This window comes from Labeo rohita, chromosome 20, assembly GCF_022985175.1.
Source record: "Labeo rohita strain BAU-BD-2019 chromosome 20, IGBB_LRoh.1.0, whole genome shotgun sequence".
In the NCBI taxonomy this organism is placed as follows: Eukaryota; Metazoa; Chordata; class Actinopteri; order Cypriniformes; family Cyprinidae; genus Labeo; species Labeo rohita.
The window spans coordinates 26075727-26086441 of record NC_066888.1 but is presented as its reverse complement, the minus strand read 5'-3'; the positions used below and the strand labels follow the sequence as shown (position 1 = coordinate 26086441).

The 10715-nt window shown below is 33.7% G+C and overlaps 1 long non-coding RNA gene across 1 annotated transcript; it reads right to left on the bottom strand.

Annotated features, from left to right (window-relative positions):
- On the bottom strand, positions 1 to 10498 carry LOC127182702 (uncharacterized). The gene is made up of 4 exons (XR_007829946.1): positions 9826 to 10498; positions 9081 to 9132; positions 3297 to 3477; positions 1 to 406 (listed from the first exon to the last, which is right to left on the bottom strand). It is a non-coding gene; the product is annotated as an uncharacterized LOC127182702 (long non-coding RNA).
- Between the last annotated feature and the right edge of the window lie 217 nt (positions 10499 to 10715).

The window sequence follows — 10715 nt, the reverse complement described above, 5'->3', positions numbered from 1 at the left end:
TTAATTATTTTTAATAGCCATTCTTTAATAACTTTATATCTTTACCCCAAAATGTACCCCAAAACTAACTAACTAAATTAAAAAACAATATTTTCTATCTTATTTATGTAAAGTTTGCTTTCTATACTACCACTGAAGTATTCACAGGAAAAAAATACAATAAAAAAAGTCTGTGGTGACACATTCCTTTGTAATATTGCGGGAAATGAACCTCGGTGACCAGACACTAAACACTGACGAGCCGAGGGCGGAACTGGCTTGATGTGTTTGAGGTGTGATGGTACGTCTCTCACAGCGCAGTTCCCAGGTCTTGACGTAGCAGTCCGTTATTGTTCGCCTTTTCCACACAGGATGTCACATGGGCCCAAGTATTTGTGTCAACGTGGGAAGAGGCAGTTTGTGAATCCTAAGTGGAATCAACAGGAAGAAGATTAGAGTCTGTTCTCCCTCTCATGTGCGACACCGAACCCCAGCACGCGCGATATCCGCTTCCGCTTCTCGGCAGACGCCGTCTCCAGGCAACAGCCGAGAAAGCTTGATTGGCAAAGTCCTCGGCTCCTGCCTCCACGACTAATGGGTGGCCTTCAATAACGGCGCTGTACCCGAATGCAACCGGAATGTTAATAAAGCTACAGCCACACTGGGAAAAGGCTTTTGGATCTCACTTTACAGCTTGTCAACACATACGTGGCCCAATTTCGTGTCCCATATAAAAGTTGCACGGCAGAAGGGTGACTGTGCTGATGCTTTAGCATCCTGAAAACACAGTTTTGTCCTGCCAAGATCTCCTCAACATGTTAAATTCCCTGGTTGACGTCCACACTTCAAAACCTGACCTGGGATCAGATTTCTCTGTGCAATGGGAAGGAAACGAAGCCAGCGTCGATGCCTGACAGTCGCTGGAACGTGAAGTGTCAACGTGTTGTTACGTCAGCACGCCTCGAGAGAGGATGTGCACACGCTCACTGTTTGACAAGAAGGTCTGGAGGCCAAAATAAGCCTCCATATTTTCTCGCCGAGAATGACTGTTTTCGGGATGTCTCTGTGGATGTTACTGGACTGCCTCAGGGAAGAGGTTTAAAAGTGTGCTTTGTCAGGGTTTTCAAATGACAGTGCTTTTTTTCGCCTTTGTTTTCTATTTCAGTGTCTGTTCAGTGTGGTTTTCGTTTGCTTGTGCTGCAGAAATCTGCAAAACGGTTGTGCACCGAAATGGTCTTTCACTAGGGATGTCACTTAAATTCATGGGAGCCGGAAAGACACAGTTAGAGGGCCCCATTTTTTTACAGGTCCTGGGATAATGTTCTCCAACAACAGCCCAGCATTCACAAACATACGCATTACTGAATAATTCTGTCTTTTAAATGACAATTATTATACAAAGTCATAAATACTTTATTCATATTCATGACAAAATAGATATTTTTGTATTTAGAAATTTGAACTGAATTTTATTTATTTATTTTGCAACTCCCATTATCCTCAGTGGTAATTTTACTGTAATAATTTTAAATGTAGTAATCTATCTAAATAAGCTATTTATAAAAAAAAAGAAAAAAGTACATTTGTAGACTGCAAAAATATGTTGTTATTGTTTTTCCTATTAATCTCAGTGGTAATTTTACTGTAATAATGTAGATTATATATAGAGAGAGAGAGAGAGAGAGAGAGACATAAAATACTGTAAAAAAAATTTTTTTTGCAACTCCCATTATTCTCAGTGTTAATTTTATTCATTTTTTTATTTAAATTTGTAAACATAAAATAATTTTTTTGCAACTCCCATTATTCTCAGTTGTATTGAAATTTGTAGTCATGAAAGACCTTTTTGAAATAACTTTTTTTTTTTTTTTTAAATTCCCATTATTCTAAGTGGTAATTTTACTGTAATAATATAAAATGTAATAATCTATAGGCTATTTTGTATTTAAATTTGTAGACATAAAAGACTTTACTTTTTTTTTTTTATTATTGCAACTCCCATTACTCTCAGTGGTGATTTTACTGTAATAATTTAAAATGTAATAATCAATCTATATAGGCTATTTTTATTTATTTATTTATTTAATTTAATTTGTTCACATTATTCTCAGTGGTGATTTCACTGTGATAATGTAAAAATCTTTATAAGCTATTTTTTAAATTATTTATTCATTAATTATATATATATATATATATATATATATATATATATATATAATTTTTTTTTTAAATTGTCAAAAATTTGTTGTTGTTGTTTTTTGTAATATAATTATCTATGTAAGCTATTTTTTTGTTGTTTAATTTTTCTGTATTTTTTTTTTTTTTTTTTTTTTTTTGCAACTTCCCTAACTCTCAGTGGTGATTTTACTGTAACAATTTTAAATGGAATAATCTATCTATATAAGATATTTTATATATATATATATATGAATAAAAATAGGATATTGGTAACACTTTACATTTAATAATCTTAGTCAATGTCAATTTCAACATTTAATAATGCATTTTTTTGTACTTTTTGTATAAAATGTATTTGTTAACATTACTTAATGCACTGTGAACTACTATGAACAAGCAATGAAGAATTGTATTTTTAATGTATTTTTAACATTTACAAAGATTAATAAAATGCTGTAAAGCATATATTATATACCGGACACTGTAGTATTTTATTTGTTTTTATTTTATTTTATATACATTTACTTTATTTTTTTTTAATTAAAGGCAGAACAACAATTAGTACAATAATGCAAAAATATTTGCTTGTCATGAAATTGTCACACTTCATAAACCTTCAAAAACCTTCATAATCCTAAAAACAGGCTTTGTTTTCTTTGAGCAAAATTCATTCAAGACAAACAATTAGTTCTAACCTCAAACTCTGCTGTGCAAAAATACCACTACAAGAAAGCTGGTATCTTTAAATTATATTGTGAGTGGCTAAACAAATATTTTAATTGCTCTTCTGAAAGCTTGTAAAAAAGCACCACAGAGGAACAAATACTTGAACTGGGGGATTGAATTGGCAAAGAGAATAGTTTCAAATGTTTAGCATTTTCTTTCTTTTGGCCTTGATGCTTGCGCATGTGTAAACAACCTTTCCTACAAACCCGAAGGTCTGTCTTTAACCCTGACATCTCCCATGGCCTTTTCTGCAGCAGGGCTTTATTTTTCTTCCCACAGAGGAGCAGCCACAGGAAGTTGAACTACTTGTGCAGAAGAGTGCACTTGGGACAATGTACGTTAAACGTGCTGGACTGCACACACACACACACACACACACACACTCACAAAACACCAATAAGACACTTCATTACCTTCCCAAAGTCGTACGCACTTGACTGGAACGGCCACACTCAGCCCACTGGCCTTCACATGCTGGTGCCACACACGTCAGTGCTCCCTCACCACAGCAAACAGACACACTCTGCTGTGTTTGGTGCGTATGTGCGTGTGACACCACACATTAACCGTTTGTATGTACACAGCTCCACGCCACTGCCCGGAGATCATAAACAGAGAAAGAAAGAGAAAGCGGGGGAGGAATAAACTCATTAAACTCTGAGATTTGACATGCTAGGAAAACTCTCATGGCATGTTACTGTAACTGAGCAAAATTAAATTAGTGTTTGCCTGTGAAAATTGCAAAAATAATTTGGTACTGTGTTACGTTCTTGAATGAGTCTGCAGTGGGAACAGTACTCTGTAAATGGTAAATGAACTTGTGTGTCTTAACACTGATCTATCTATCTATCTATCTATCTTGTTCTGTTCATCCATCCATCTTTCATTCTGTCATTCTCCTTATTGTTCTGATTCTTTCTTTGTATCTATTCATTTATCCATCCTTCTATTCATCCATCCATCCATCATTTGTTAGATCATTATCTCTATTGTTCTATCTATCATTCTTCTGTTCTATAATTTTTTTCTGTCAATTCATCCATCTATCCATCCATCATTCATTCTATTATTCTGTAATTTGATTCTGCCTATCCATCCATCAATCCATCGTTTTCTGTATTATTCTATCATTCTTTCCATTGATTCATCATTGTTCTATCCATCCATCCAATCCATCGTTCTCTCTATCATTCTTTTATTTCTATCCATCCATCCATCCTGTTCTGTTCATCCAACCATCTTTCATTCTGTCATTCTCTCTATTGTTCTATGATTCTTTCTTTGTATCTATTCATTCATCCTTCCTTCTATTCGTCCATCCATCCATCATTTGTTATATCATCTCTATTGTTCTATCTATTATTCTTCTGTTCTATAATTTTTTCTATCAGTTCATTCATCCATCTATGATTCATTCTATTATTCTATTGTTCTGTAATTTGTTTGTCTATCCATCCATCAATCCATCATTTTCTCTATTGTTCTATCTATCATTCCTTCCATTCATTTATCATTGTTCTGTCCATTCATACATTGCTCTTTCTATTCATTCTATCCATCCATTCATCGTTCTCTCTTTCACTCTATTGCTATTTCTACCCATTCTTCCATCCATCCATCCTGTTCTGTTCATCCATCCATCTTTCATTCTATCATTCTCTCTATTGTTCTATGATTCTTTCTTTGTATCTATTCATCCATCCATCCATCATTTGTTATATTATTATCTCTATTGTTCTATCTATCATTCTACTGTTCTATAATTTTTCTAGCAATTCATTCATCCATCCATCACTCATTCTGTCATTCTATTGTTCTGTAATTTTGTTTCTGTCTATCCATCCATCAATCCATCGGTTTCTCTATTGTTCTACCATTTTTTCCATTCATTCATCATTGTTCTCTCCATCTATACATTGCTCTTTCTATTCTTTCTATCCATCCATCCATCCATCCATCGTTCTCTCTATCATTCTGTTGTTATTTCTATCCATTCTTTCATCCATTGATCTATCATTTTCTCTATTGTTCTATCACTCTTTCCATCTATTCATCATTGTTCTGTCCATTCATACATTGTTCTTTCTATTGTTCTTTCTTTCTATCCATCCATCCATCGTTCTCTCTATAATTCTATTGTTATTTCTATCCATCCTTCCATCCATCCATCATTCGATCTAACGTTTTTTCTATTGTTCAATCTATCATTCTTTTCATCCATTCATCATTGTTCTGTCTATCCATACATTGTTCATTCTATCATTCTCTCTATCATTCTATTGTTGTTTCTATCCATCCTTCTATTCATCCATCCATTGTTCATTCGATCTATCTATTGTTTTCTCTAGTGTTCTATCATTGTTGTTCTATCCATCCATCCATCCATCCATCCATCCATCAATCTTTCTCTGTATTGTTGTATTATTTCTATCCATCCTTTCATCCATCCATCGTTCATTTGATATATCGTTTTCTATCATTCTAATTGTTTTTTCCATCCATCCATCCATCATTTTCTCTGTTGTTCTATCCATCCATCCATCCATCCATCGTTCATTCGATCTATCATTTTCTCTATTGTTCTATCATTCTATTGTTCTTTCCATCCATCCCTCCAACCTTGTTCTATCATCCATAATTTTCTCTATAGTTCTATTGCTCTATCCATCCATCCATCCTTCCATCCAACATTCGTTCAATCATTCTGTTGTTCTTTCTATCCATCCATTGTTAGTTCAATCTGTCATTTTCTCTATTGTTCTATCTATCATTCTCTGTTCTTTCCCTCCATTCATCGTTACTTCAATCTGTTGTTTTCATCCATTCACCCATCTAATTTCTGTTCGGTCTATCATTTTCTCTGTTGTTCTATATCATTCTATTTTTCTTTCCACCCATCCACTGTTTATTCAATCTATAATGTTCTCTGATGTTTTATCTATCATTCTATTGTTCTTCCATTCATCCATCCATTGTTTCTTAAATCTGTAATTTTTTGTATTGTTCTATTTATCACTCTGTTGTTCTTTCCATCCATCCATCATCATTCTATCATCCACCCATCGTTCTCTCTACTGTTCTATTGTTCTTTCTATCCATCGATCCATCCATCCATCCTTCATTTGATCTATCGCATTTTCTAATGTTCTATCATTGCATTGTTCTTTTCATCCATCCATCATTTTCTCTATTGTTCTATCATTCTATTGTTCTTTCTATTTTTTCCATCCATGCATTCATCTATCTATCTGTCTATCTATCTATGATCATTTATATTTCACTGAACAAATAAAAAAAACTTGTTGATAAGCTTCAAATGAATAAAATGATTCAATTCAAATCATCATTATGTAATCTTTGTTCCTTCCTGTACTATTGTAGGAAGGGTTACGTAAACCACGGAGACAAGTTGTATGATTTTATTTTCAATCATATGATCAAATTTAGCTTATGCCTTCTTGCCAATTACACAGAAATATATTGATGCAACAAGAGGTGAACACATCTTTGTGACTGTCTGCTCTGCATTCCTTACAGGAAACCAAACGGAAGAGCTTACACTACTGTTACGTGTCGAGCTAAAATTCCATGACAAAATAGCCCCAATCCCATTCATATTTCATATTCTGAATACACTCGAATAAAATAAACAGGACTTTTGCTCGAGAATTACTCATTTTAATCCTTCCTGGCCTCATTTAAATCACAATGGAAAGTCAGAACAATGCTAGAAATGAGATAGCAGGGTGAGAACAAGTTCTCCTCACTGATGAAATCTAAATTCAATTATTTTTCAATTTGTTTATAGCACAATAACATGACATCTTCAGTGCGCTAATATTACCACCAAGAACCTTGCGTTGTTTATTTTGTCGTTTGTTCCGTAAGTAATTGGCAAAATTCAGCCCATTAAAAGCTAATGTAATAATGACGTTAAGAGGTTTGTGTTGTTCCCCACTGGGTCGGATCATAGCCGGGACCCCACCAGTGACACACTGTTTTCACAACTCACAGCAAAACAGCACACCCCTGTTTGCCAAAAGTCATTTCAGTGGATCGGTACGAGCTGAAATTGTTCTTTCAGGGTATTTTCTCTCAGTGTGGCACTAAATCTTTTACATGAGTCTAAAGCCCTCATAACCGTTTGGCAAACTCACGTCTAAACTATTTTCATGAAGACAAATGAAAGTCAACGCCATGACAGATGATGTGCAAAACATCGGGGCAGGTTTCCAAGGCAGACGACTCATGTAGCTGGACGTTACAACGTCTGATTCATGCCTCCCTGGGGTGACACAACATCCAATATGTCAATGTTATCATGTTGATACAGTGTTATCACTGTTGGTTTAATGAAAGCAGAGGGAAATATATTTTATCCTAGTAGTTTCATTCTGAAAACAATCACAAAGAGCTAAGGAAAGAGGTGCTCACAGCCGGTATATCATTAGCTATCACGTTGTCGGGATATGAACTTCCTGATATGAAGTTGATAGGTGAGTTGTTTGTGTGAGAGCAGGGGAAAAGGAAGAGTTTGCTCATAATGACACAACCTTACAAGAAACTCTATGGAGAGAACATAATATTCTGTGATATCAGAAACAAACGCATGTTTAAGACCGACATTTCTTTATTTAGCCTATTTTTGCCTTGAGAGTAAAAATACAAATGTTATAAGATAAAACATAATTGAATAGGTTTTAAATCAGATAAGTCACAATATCGCTGCAATTATGAGGAGGAAAGAACAAATTAGAGATATAAAATCACAATTAAGTGAAAAAAGTTATATATGAGATCCACTTCTGTTCAAAAGTTTGGGGTCAGTAAGATTTTTAAAATGTTTTTGAAATGCTTATCTTACCAACCCAGGCGAAAAAAAAGTTTGAACATAATGTACTTAAAGTGCTCGGCTTTCAGACGTTAATTTTGCACTTAATAAACTAAAAAATATTAAGATAAAATTCTTAAGATAATCTTAAGAACATCAAAGTGTGTTATTTTGGAACACCATGAACACAAATTAGAATGTGTTTTTAACATTCTATCTCCATATTAAAAACACATTTTGTTACCACTTGAAGTATACTTGAGTATACCATCTTTTCAACCCATTTGAGTACACTTAGATGTTCTTAAGATAATCTGAAGAAGTGCTAAAGAATAATTTTACTATATTAAGTACAAAATTAGTGTGTTAAAATAGAGCACTTTAAAATGCATTTTAAAAGTGCACTTTTTCACCTGGGAAGGCTGAATATGTTTAATGAAAAATAGAGTAAAAACAGTAATATTGTAAAATATTATTACAATTTATTTCCAAAAATTAATTTATTTCCAAAATGGAAAAATGGCTGAATTTTTAGCATCACTATTCAACGTGATCCTTCAGAAATCATTTTAATATGCTGATTTGGTGCTTAAAAAACATTCTATTACGTATTTAAAAAAATGAATGTGCTGCTTAACATTTTTGTGGAAACATAATTCAGAATTCCTTGAAGTTCAAAGAACAGCATTTATTTAAAATAAATGTTTTTCTCTAACAATGTCAATGTACATTTTTATGTAATAAAATAAAATAAAATAACTCCCAATTCCAATTTTAGGGTAACTTATATATGTGACCCTGGACTTAAATAGCACGGGTAGATTTGTAGCAATAGCCAAAAATACATTGTATGGGTCAAAATGATAATTTTTTCTTTTATGCCAAAAACAATTAGGATATTAAGTAAAGATCTTGTACCATGAAGATATTTTGTAAATTTCCTACTGTAAATATGTCAAAACTTAATTTTTAATTAAGTAATATGCATTGCTAAGAACTTCATTTGGACAACTTTAAAGGGGATTTTCTCAGCATTTTGCTTTTTTGCACCCTCAGATTGCAGATTTTTTTTATATCATAAAACTGACCCTTATTTATGACCCTTATATATTTTCCCCTAACAATGTCAATATCATTTTTTGTGTAAAATAAAATAAAATAAAATAAAATAAAATAAAATAAATCTTATTTCAATTTTCCCAATCCCAATTTTAGGGTAGTTTATATATGCATTTATATATATTAATTTATATAGTTACTGTAGTGAAATATGACGTCTTGTTAGTGAGATGTAGTCACAGTTATGAGAAATAGTCACAAACCTAAAATATAAAGTTGCAATTAAGAGAAATAAAGTCCCAATTACCTTGTTTTTTGTGGAATCAGGCTTCCATACATCACTGGCGTAAAATGAATCACTAAAAAGTCAGGATAAGAAAAGTCAAAGATGAGAAAACAAGATATGAAAGACATATCCAATATCAGAAATAACATTTCACATTTATGAGGCATGCAGACAGGGCATAAAATGTCATAAAACGACATTCCAGTTGCATAAATTCAATTCATAATTGCACTTCATTCTCTGACTGCAAAGACTGAGAATAAGTGCAACAGGCTGCAGATTTTCTTTGGTGTGCTGTTTGTCTCTGAGGGTTTGGCTCTGCCATCAAACCAGAAATGTCTCTCTTTTAATCCCATGGGTTCCGTTCAGAGGAACAGCATTTATCTCACATCTGCAACAGACTCCTCTCCCTGCCTATTTTCAGCATTTATACTGGTTTACCATAATTTTATCTTATAATATGGCCAACTGTCTGCAACTTTGTCTTAGTATCCATGCTCTAAATTCACTGAGGCTAGCATCTTTATTCCTAGTTCCTTTATTTACGATTCCACAGAGAACCTTTAACATCAATGGAACCTTTCCCTTAAACAAAAGGTTCTTAATAGTGGAAAAAGGTTCTAAGAAAAAACGCTTCTTTTAGGATCTATTCACTGAAAGGTCCTTTGAGGAGCACAAAATGGCTGTTCTACAGCATGACTGTGAAACCTCCCCTTAGAAACCTTTATGTTTAAGCGTACAGAAGAAAATGTTTTGGAAAACTCACAGTAAACTCATCAACCACACCGATTTCTGCTTTGTAGTTGCTGAAGCTCTGGGTTCGCTGCTCCAGCCTTTGTTTTGGGTACACTGGGCCGAGTCTCTTCCTGCCAACCACACCCAGATTAGCACTGTAATGATACTGATGATAGCCAGACACAAACAAAAGCTTAGATGAAGGTGCGTATCCCAGCATTCCCATCACCCTTTGGTGCCGAAGCATACATTTTCTTTTGGGAATTACGCTTTTGTTGTGTTAGCGTTCCTTTCAATTATGAAAGGATAACTAGCGCTACTTAATATACAAAAATAAATAAACTATGAGTAAATGTTTAATAAACAAAGCTCGGGTTCCATGTCCCCATCCAGTTTCTTAGGCTGCTATTTTCTAATTAAAGGGGTTTTGTTGAAACGACATCAAGTACTGTTCCAGCTGTCTTTCCCTAAAAGTTTGGCAAGGTCAGTCGCCCACAACTGTTTGTGTTTGTTTTGTCTTTTGGTTTTATGACTTGCGCTTGAATAAGGAACGGTATGAGGAGCGGCAGCCATCTTTCGGTCTACAGCAAAATATGCATATGGGCTAAAGGTCATGCAGTTGTTTAACTAAAAACAATTGTACTCAAATTTGCTACAAAATTTTTACACAAGCTTTCATTATATTACATGCACACATATTAAACATTCTGATTGTCGTAGAGGGATTAGACAAAAAACAGATATATTAGATATATTTTAAATAAAATTATTTTACATTTGGTTTAGATATTTGGACAAAAACACAAATTAACAGGATAGTTTATCCAAAAATGAAAACTCAGTCATTAATGACTCCCCCCTTATGTCACAAATTAAGATGGGTGAGTAATTAATGATAGAATTGTCATTTTTGGGTAAACT